Source organism: Aulostomus chinensis, chromosome 7 (assembly GCF_037954235.1).
Source record: "Aulostomus chinensis isolate RoL2024-O1b breed Wild chromosome 7, RoL_Achi_v1.0, whole genome shotgun sequence".
Classification (NCBI taxonomy): Eukaryota; Metazoa; Chordata; class Actinopteri; order Syngnathiformes; family Aulostomidae; genus Aulostomus; species Aulostomus chinensis.
In genome coordinates, this window is record NC_141326.1 from 5476458 (window position 1) to 5484248 (window position 7791).

The following is a 7791-nucleotide window of genomic DNA, read 5'->3' on the forward strand; positions in this document are numbered from 1 at the left end:
TCCACCAAAGAAATGAATCAAAATGAAGCACCAAAATACTCCTTCTCTGTGTTTGAAGGTAGGCACTAGCTCATTGACAGAAATACAGAAAACTCGCAGTGCCCCTGTTCCACGGGCCAATAAGGAGAAGGGTGTTCTGTCTTCCTACCTGCGCGTTCCCGGCTCGTTCTCGTGAAGCAGCAGCGTGCATTCACAAGCTTGTTCAGAATTACGCTTACAACGTAATATTACACATCAATGGTAGATGTACTTCTCGACTAGCCAACTGACTTAACTTTGAACTAGGGCCCAACTAATATGGATTTTTTTGGGGCCGATGCCGATTTTGATATTAGGGAATAAAAAAATTCTAAAAACCAATATATCGGCCATTTAAATTATTATTTTTTTTACATTTTCATATAAAAATGCAAAATATCTGCTTTTGATAGCTTAAATATAGTTCCAAACACTTGTTACAAAGATTTAAATTGATGAGCAACACCCACTATCATCTCAGTAACAACATAACGTCTCTGACAGTGTCAACATTGACAAAGTCAAACATTTATTGACGTATTATTATTATTTGGACTTATTATTATCTGCTGTTTGACAAAGCTAGGGGTTCTCATCCTCTGACACAGAAATGTGGCTTTCTGCTTCATCCTACTGGGTCAATATTCCGTTGACGTCTGTTCTCAGACCAGCGCTGGCCTCCTTAATATTCATCATGTCTGCCTGCAGAACCGTCAAGAGCTTCCCGACTTGTCCCATCTCTTCTGTTGCTTTCGTTAGGGACTGTTGCATAGCAGCCAAGACACCTCCGCCATTGAACTGTCCTTTATCGGTTCCTGTCATGGTGCCCGCATTATCTGTTAGCTAAGCGCTCACCCCGTGAGCTAGCGGGATGTTGGTGCCGTATTTTGTTGCTCTAGTTTCCATAAAACACGGTTTACCAGAGCTCCCAACATTGTGGAAGTGTTAAACTATCACTTCACAAAGACTTAGAGCACAGCCACTCAGATTCAACTAGAAAATTTGGGGTAAATTGGTGGGTTAATCGGGACGTTTCCAACGAGGTGACCATCTTGTTGGGTGACGTCACGTGACTCTGGTGGCTTAATCCTTGATGGATGACACATATGGTTCTTTTTAATGATGAGTCTTTTTTGTTGACCTTGTCTTTAAAATAAACTCACACTGTCTAGAAATATTTGCCATTGCCTTAGTATTATTGCTCAGTGAAAAATTAGAAATGATGTCTAATTTAAAAGTGTAGGAATACTGACCACTTTAAACAGACAATTCAACTTAAACAGCACAACTTCACTTCTTGTAGATGTTTGGTTTTAAATGCTTAACTTGTGTCCAGTGGTTTACACTGGTCACATTCTTGGTAAAAGTCAATGTTGTTGTACTGAAAGCTTCAAAAAAGTTCAAGAAGAACTTGTCTTTCACCACTATTATAAACTCACTACTCTAAAAACGAAAATCATGGAGGAGCTTTGCTTTGGTCTGAGCAGCTGCAGCCTTTAATCACTGACAAACTGTGTATCCCACCACCGAGGATGAAGAGGAGACTCAGGACGTCAAGCTGTTTGGGTGAGTGCATCTTTATGTAGAGACACACCAGCAACGAAGCTGTGGAGACTCGTGACTAAAGAGCTGCTGTTTGACTTGTTAGTGTGTTAGGTTGGAGAACCTCAGCCACACCTGCTATATGAACTCCCCCCTGCAGAGCCTCCTGATGCTGAGCGACTTCGCTGAGGACATCAGAAGTCAAGCTGCCATCTTGAGTTTTTATCTTGAAGCTGCGCTGCTAAAGTATGACACTCCAAGCTAGTCCCTCATCCTTCCGTTACACAAGTAACTTGAAGCTAAGCTAAACCATGTTTGTGACTTGACCACTAACATATTTTCAATCAATGCCAAACTGGGAGAAAAAAAAATCTCAAGGTCCTAACAAAAAGACAATAAGAAGAAATCAGATTAAACTCGAGGCTGAAAGTGATGCTAAATTGACTGGCTGAAATGAAAAAAAGTTGAAATGTAGGTTTAAAATAAACTGTCAGGTAACCACAGAACGTCTCTCTTTTCTCTCTCAACAGCAGATTTATGGCCATCAAGCAACTCCATGGCTCCAGAAAGGTGGACAGCAACCACCTTCACATATTTGAGAGAGTTGTTTTGGCCGTGGCTCCTCAGTTTGTGGGTAACAATCAGAACGTGAGTCAGCTGTTTGTGGTTCCTTCACCTCCTGGTGTGTTCCTGTGTATCCATGATTGAGCTGATTTTGTGTGTTTGCAGGACGTTCATGAGTTCCTGCTCACTGTCCTATGGAGCTGCAGGTGACAGCAGCTGGCCTGGGGACGGTCTATCACTGTCCTGTGGAGAACAACTGTGGATTTCGGATAAAATAACACCAGGAGATGCTGGAGGTAAGTAGCCTGTTGTTACGTTATGGGACAAAGTACTGCCACCCACTTTTGAGGCAATGTTAGGGTGCTGGCTTCACCACTGCTGATACTAGGGCCAAGTAACTATAATGTAGTTTAGTAACAGCGTGAGTTGTTTGTCATGAATAGTGCAATTGTGGACAGGGACACAATCGTGAGAAGGAAATGAACAACCTGGCCCTGGCCCTAACTCCTGGATGCAAAGAGCAGACCGTGGAGGACCTAATGGACAGTTACCAGAAGGTAAGAAATACATTCGCACGACATGTGTGGGAATGGGGTTGGTTGTTGCATTGGCGCCAACAATATAGTCCTTTGCTATTTTCCAGAAGTCCATCATCAACTTCTGCTGTAAGTGTGGATGAACGAATTCTAGCATGAGCAACAAAGTCATTTCATTGCCAAAGTGAGTCACCCCCCCCCCCCCATCACGTGAGACAGCCCATTAAAGATGTCTGGAGATTCTTTACTGTTCATATCTTGTCTTTTCTCAACAGAGCACTGGAACTGCATATCATGCGGTTCACTAACCAGCTGCAGAAGCTGAAGGAGAAAGTTGTCATCCTCAGGGACCTGGTAGTTCCCTCCTACCAGACAAGGAAAAACTACATCAGCTGATAACGAACACCTGAGACTGGGACTTTTGTTTTGTAACCCTCAGTCTGTCAGGTTCAACCAAGAAAATCATCAAAATTAACTTAACAACTGTGTTCTTTTCAGGGGGGCGACTGCTTTGGCCTGTTCAGTGTCATCAGCCACTTTGGACCTACAGCAGTAAGAGGTAAGATCATCTGTTCTGTTCTACTCTCACTCATGATGCCAAGTGGCCAATTTAAAAGTGATTGTTTTCCATGTATTTATATAAATGAAAAAAAATGTCAGTAGCTCAGGAACACCACGGAAATACATCCTCTCCAGTTAAGACACTACATCAGTGCAGGGGTGCAGCCAGGCTATGGTCCAGTGCCTATGTCCTCCTCTACCAGCGAAAGGTACGAGCACAACACCATCACATCATTTACATCAGAGGGTTTCAAACTGTTTCGAGTTGCTGGAGAAAATTTTAGAAGAACTTCGAAATCCTTTATTTGTCTACTGACCAGACGTGTGTTTTTTTTCTACGATCTGGACTAGAAGCCTCCAGAAGGCCGCGCTCTGTCACGCAGACCTGGAGGTTTGACAGGGACGATTGGCAACCTCCAATAGAGGCTGGATGGAGAGCACACAGCTGTGATAGGTGACATGATAAAGCTGCTTACTGGAGACATAGGGTTACATTTCACCATCTGCTGGATGAAAGCGGTATCTACGGTACTATCATCATCAACACTGTTGTGTGTATGTCTCTCAGCTGAGATAAAGACATCATGGAAAATGAATTGATTCCCTCCCCTGTGGGAGGAAGCCGGAGCAGGGACATGCAGACTCCACACAGAAAGACTCTGTGCTCCAGCCGGGGCTTCCACCTACAACCTTCTTGTTGTGAGGCGAAAGTGCTAACCACTGCACCACTGTGCTGACCTGCCCACTGTGGTTTCAATCATATTCTTTTTTTTAATCCTGTTATTTTATTCTATTTGTATAAACACTTCAACTCATGTTAAGGAAGGTGCTACACATATAAAGATGATTGTTTCTGACTACAATTGTCACATCACTGTCTCCTCCTTTCCTCCAACCTCATCTTTCAATGTATCTCTTCATGATGTTCCAGTAACTGAATGAGGTGTCCCCTGAATTCTGGTCCACACACACACACACACACACACGCACACACACACACACACACACACACACACACACACACACACACACACACACAGCAGACACACCAGGTGACTGCGTCATGATGGATTATAGATTATATGTGTTCCCTTGCTTACAGACACACATGAATGTATTCCCCTTGGGACATTTATCATCAGACAAGATAAGAGGCAGCAGTAGATTCAGTTTGATGACACTGAATTTGGGAGAGTTTCACAGTGATGAATGAAACGGACATGAGATTACCAGAACACTTGTAACTCCATTATCTTCCCCACATACCAAACATATCAGGATGGATATGTGTCTATAAAGAATACTGACACCCTCCTCTCCCCTGTGAGTGACTGAGGGGGCTGAGACCCATGCTAATTAGCTTAGCACAATGACTGGTAGTGGGTGGCTGAGCTAGTTGGTGCCAACACTTCCCAACCACTACCAGTCATTGTGCTTAGCCAACTAGCATGGGTACCCAATAGTTGGTGTGTTCCTTTCACTGCTGGGTCGAAAATGCCTCTCTGAAAGCTTCGTTAGCATACGTTGGCAGAAGTTAAGTGATGACATGTTCAGACACAGGGCCCATGGGCCTTTTTGGTTGATGGATTTATTTTATTCATCATTACATTACATTATGATGTCATAACACTTTCAAATCATTGACCTCATTTGCTTCTATAGGCAGACAATAACATTAGCCAACCAACATTTTAGCTAACTTGGCTATAAGACTGCAGTCTAGTAAAACCCTCCTTGGTCAGGGAGCTGTAACGTTAGCTTTCCAGGGGCTGAAGTTTATTTTCTCCATTTTGAAAGATAAGTAAAGAAATGTTGCTTTTTTTGGATCTGTGATTCCAACATCACCAACAACTAAGCCTCACAGTTTTGTTCTCAGCCTGATGACCTGCTGTTGTCTTTGTTAACCATTAGTTAGCAAACAGCATGACTAAGCATAAAAACCTCTCAAATTTATGAGTTTGGTTAATTTTGACACCTTTTTTCATCATGGAACAAATCCCTGAGTTATTATTTAATCGCTCCAGGCATTGAACTTGAATTCTATGGACTTAAAAGTCGATGGAAGTCTCAGGAATGCTAACTTCTGTCCCGAGTAGCAGGAGCCATTCCAACACCCCTCTGAAGAGTGATTCGGTGCAGCTGCGCAGATCATCAATCATCACCTGTAGCTCCTGGTGATGGGAGAGAGAAAGAGAGAGACAGACAGACAGAGACAGAAACATTCCACTCCTCTCTTTCCTGCCATTCAATGAGAGGATGGGTCGCGCAAAGGAGTGGCAGCAGGATCAGCATCATTTGCAGAGGCGCTGCGAGCCGCTCCTCGTCCGGTGATGTAGTGGAGTAGAAGAAGTGGTGGAGGAAGTGGTGGAAGAGAGGGCAGAGTAACTGGCACATGTGTAAAAAATGGGATTAATTTTCACAACTTTCGGCGATCGGAAAATAGTTAAGAAAAAATTGTGTTCTTGAAATCAAAGCTCTTACGTTTTTTTTTTCTCATTTGATACGACCCAGACCTGTCTTAAATTGCTTCAGTGAAAAGGTCAGCCTCTAAAATCACGTTTTTCAACCATTTTTAGAAAAGTTCAGACAAGTAGGTCATAGTTTTTCTCATTGTAGATTCCCATACACTTATTGAAATTAACATGTACTTTAAATTGTATTTGGCGGAGGGTCTGCAGGTATTTCCATCTTTTACATCATCAGTTGTTATTGCTCTTAATAATTTCCTCATAATTGCATTGTAGATGGAAGTCCTGTACTTTGGGTTGCACATAGGGAAGAAAACCCACCGAGACCAATGAGAAACAGAATGGACCCACTCAGACTGCTGGATCATGTTTTACTGAGGCAGTTAGGCTTCCTACAGGGGCAATCTTGGTACTTGCTGATATTTTGAAATTTGAGCTGCAAAGGACTACAAAGAGATCATCACCACTTCCTGTGGTCCTACAAGTCATGGTTGCCTTTTGCTTCCGGAACTTTTCAGATGGTGTTGAGGGGCACTGGATGTGTGAGCCAATCCTCTGTCAGCGGTATAGTCAGAGACGTGTCAAATGCACTGAGCACAAGAGCAAAGAATTCATCAAGTTTCTGACAACAAAAGCATAATGTGCCGAAACCAAGCAGCGATTTTTTGATATTGCAGGATTTCCCAATGTGTTGGGAGAAGCTGATGGGACCCATATTGCAATCAAAGTAAGTTTACATGGCAGTGCTTTATTTCAAAGGGGCTTTCAGTTATTTGGGTTCTTTGAAGCAGAGATCATTTTGAATTTTTAAAAGGTCTGCCACCACAGCATTTCTCTAAAATCAAAGATATTGCTCAAACAATATATTAGTGATTAACGTTAAAATGTTAAGCTATTCAGAACTTCTATGATCAAACAATACAAGGCGCTTTTAAGTCTCCCTTTTTATTTTTTGAACAACAACCTGTTTGAATTTTTTTTTTCAATATATATTTTAGGAATTGAGTATTTCTATGTATACATCAACATTAGTCATACATTATATTTCTTTGATAGGCACCACATGATGAGGAGGAAATCCATGTCAACAGAAAAAACTTCCACTCAATAAATGTGCAAGTCATCTGTGACGCAACACTGCGTGTCACTGACCTTGCAGCTAAGTGGCCAGGACAAACCCATGATTCCTTCATCAAACATTCAATGCATATCATGAAGTTTTCCAGCTCAAAATTCCAAGTAATTCTCTAAACTTGCAAAAAGTGATTGGAAAATGTTGCGATGTTTTTTTTTTTAAAGTAGAATCTATGCAAGAGTTTTTACAGTTTAGTGTTACTTGGGCAGGGGGACTGTGGTGGAGGACTTCAGACAGGGTGGGACCATGGACTGGGCCAGGGACTGGTTGAAATCCTTGTGAAGACTCTGGCCTGCTGGTCTGTACAGTCCTTCACTCCAAAAAAAAAGTTGGGCAAACTTAAGATTTTATGGCAACAAACTTTGATAAAATTTCAAGTTGGACAAATAGACTAAATAGTAAGTTTTGCTTTTGAGTTGGCTCAACTCTGAATTATGATTTTTATCAACTCAACAGTAAATTGAACTAATTTATAATGTAATAACTTTTAATCCTCACTTAAATGGTAAATGAACTCAATTTTATATAGTACTTTTCTAGCTTAGCGGTACTCAAAGCTCTTTATAGTGACATCTGACATTCACCCATTCACACACACACATACACTCACGGTGGAGGCACCAACCTACTCATCAGGAGCAATTATGGGCTCAGTATCTTTCTCAAGGACACTTCGACATGGTTGCCGGGGTCAGGGATCGAGCCAGCGACCCTTTGGTTGCGAGACGGCCACGCTACCCCTGAGCCATGCCACCCACACTTGTGGTACCTCTCCTGGAAGTTGTACTAACTTTTGCATTGTATTAACTTTTAATCCTTACTTCTGCCCAGTCTCCTGTAATTGGTACTAATTTATAGTGCTACATTGTAATAACTCTGATTTCTTACACAGAATCCACTTGAAATTGTATAGCAGAATAATATAAGAGGAATTTGAAATTGCACACTGCAGTAGTTGATAATGCAA

The 7791-nt window shown here is 41.9% G+C and overlaps 1 long non-coding RNA gene across 6 annotated transcripts; it reads left to right on the forward strand.

The window, feature by feature from the left end:
* Positions 1–4078, forward strand: LOC147258391 (uncharacterized). Of its 6 annotated transcripts, XR_015116750.1 has the most exons (10): positions 1–1584; positions 1667–1806; positions 2091–2208; positions 2290–2420; positions 2583–2681; positions 2768–2844; positions 2936–3219; positions 3324–3430; positions 3573–3675; positions 3790–4078. It is a non-coding gene; the product is annotated as an uncharacterized LOC147258391 (long non-coding RNA). The 6 variants fall into 6 exon arrangements; XR_015116747.1 differs by having other exon boundaries at positions 3321–3430; positions 3573–4078; XR_015116748.1 differs by having other exon boundaries at positions 2094–2208; positions 3573–4078.
* The last annotated feature ends 3713 nt before the right edge of the window (positions 4079–7791 follow it).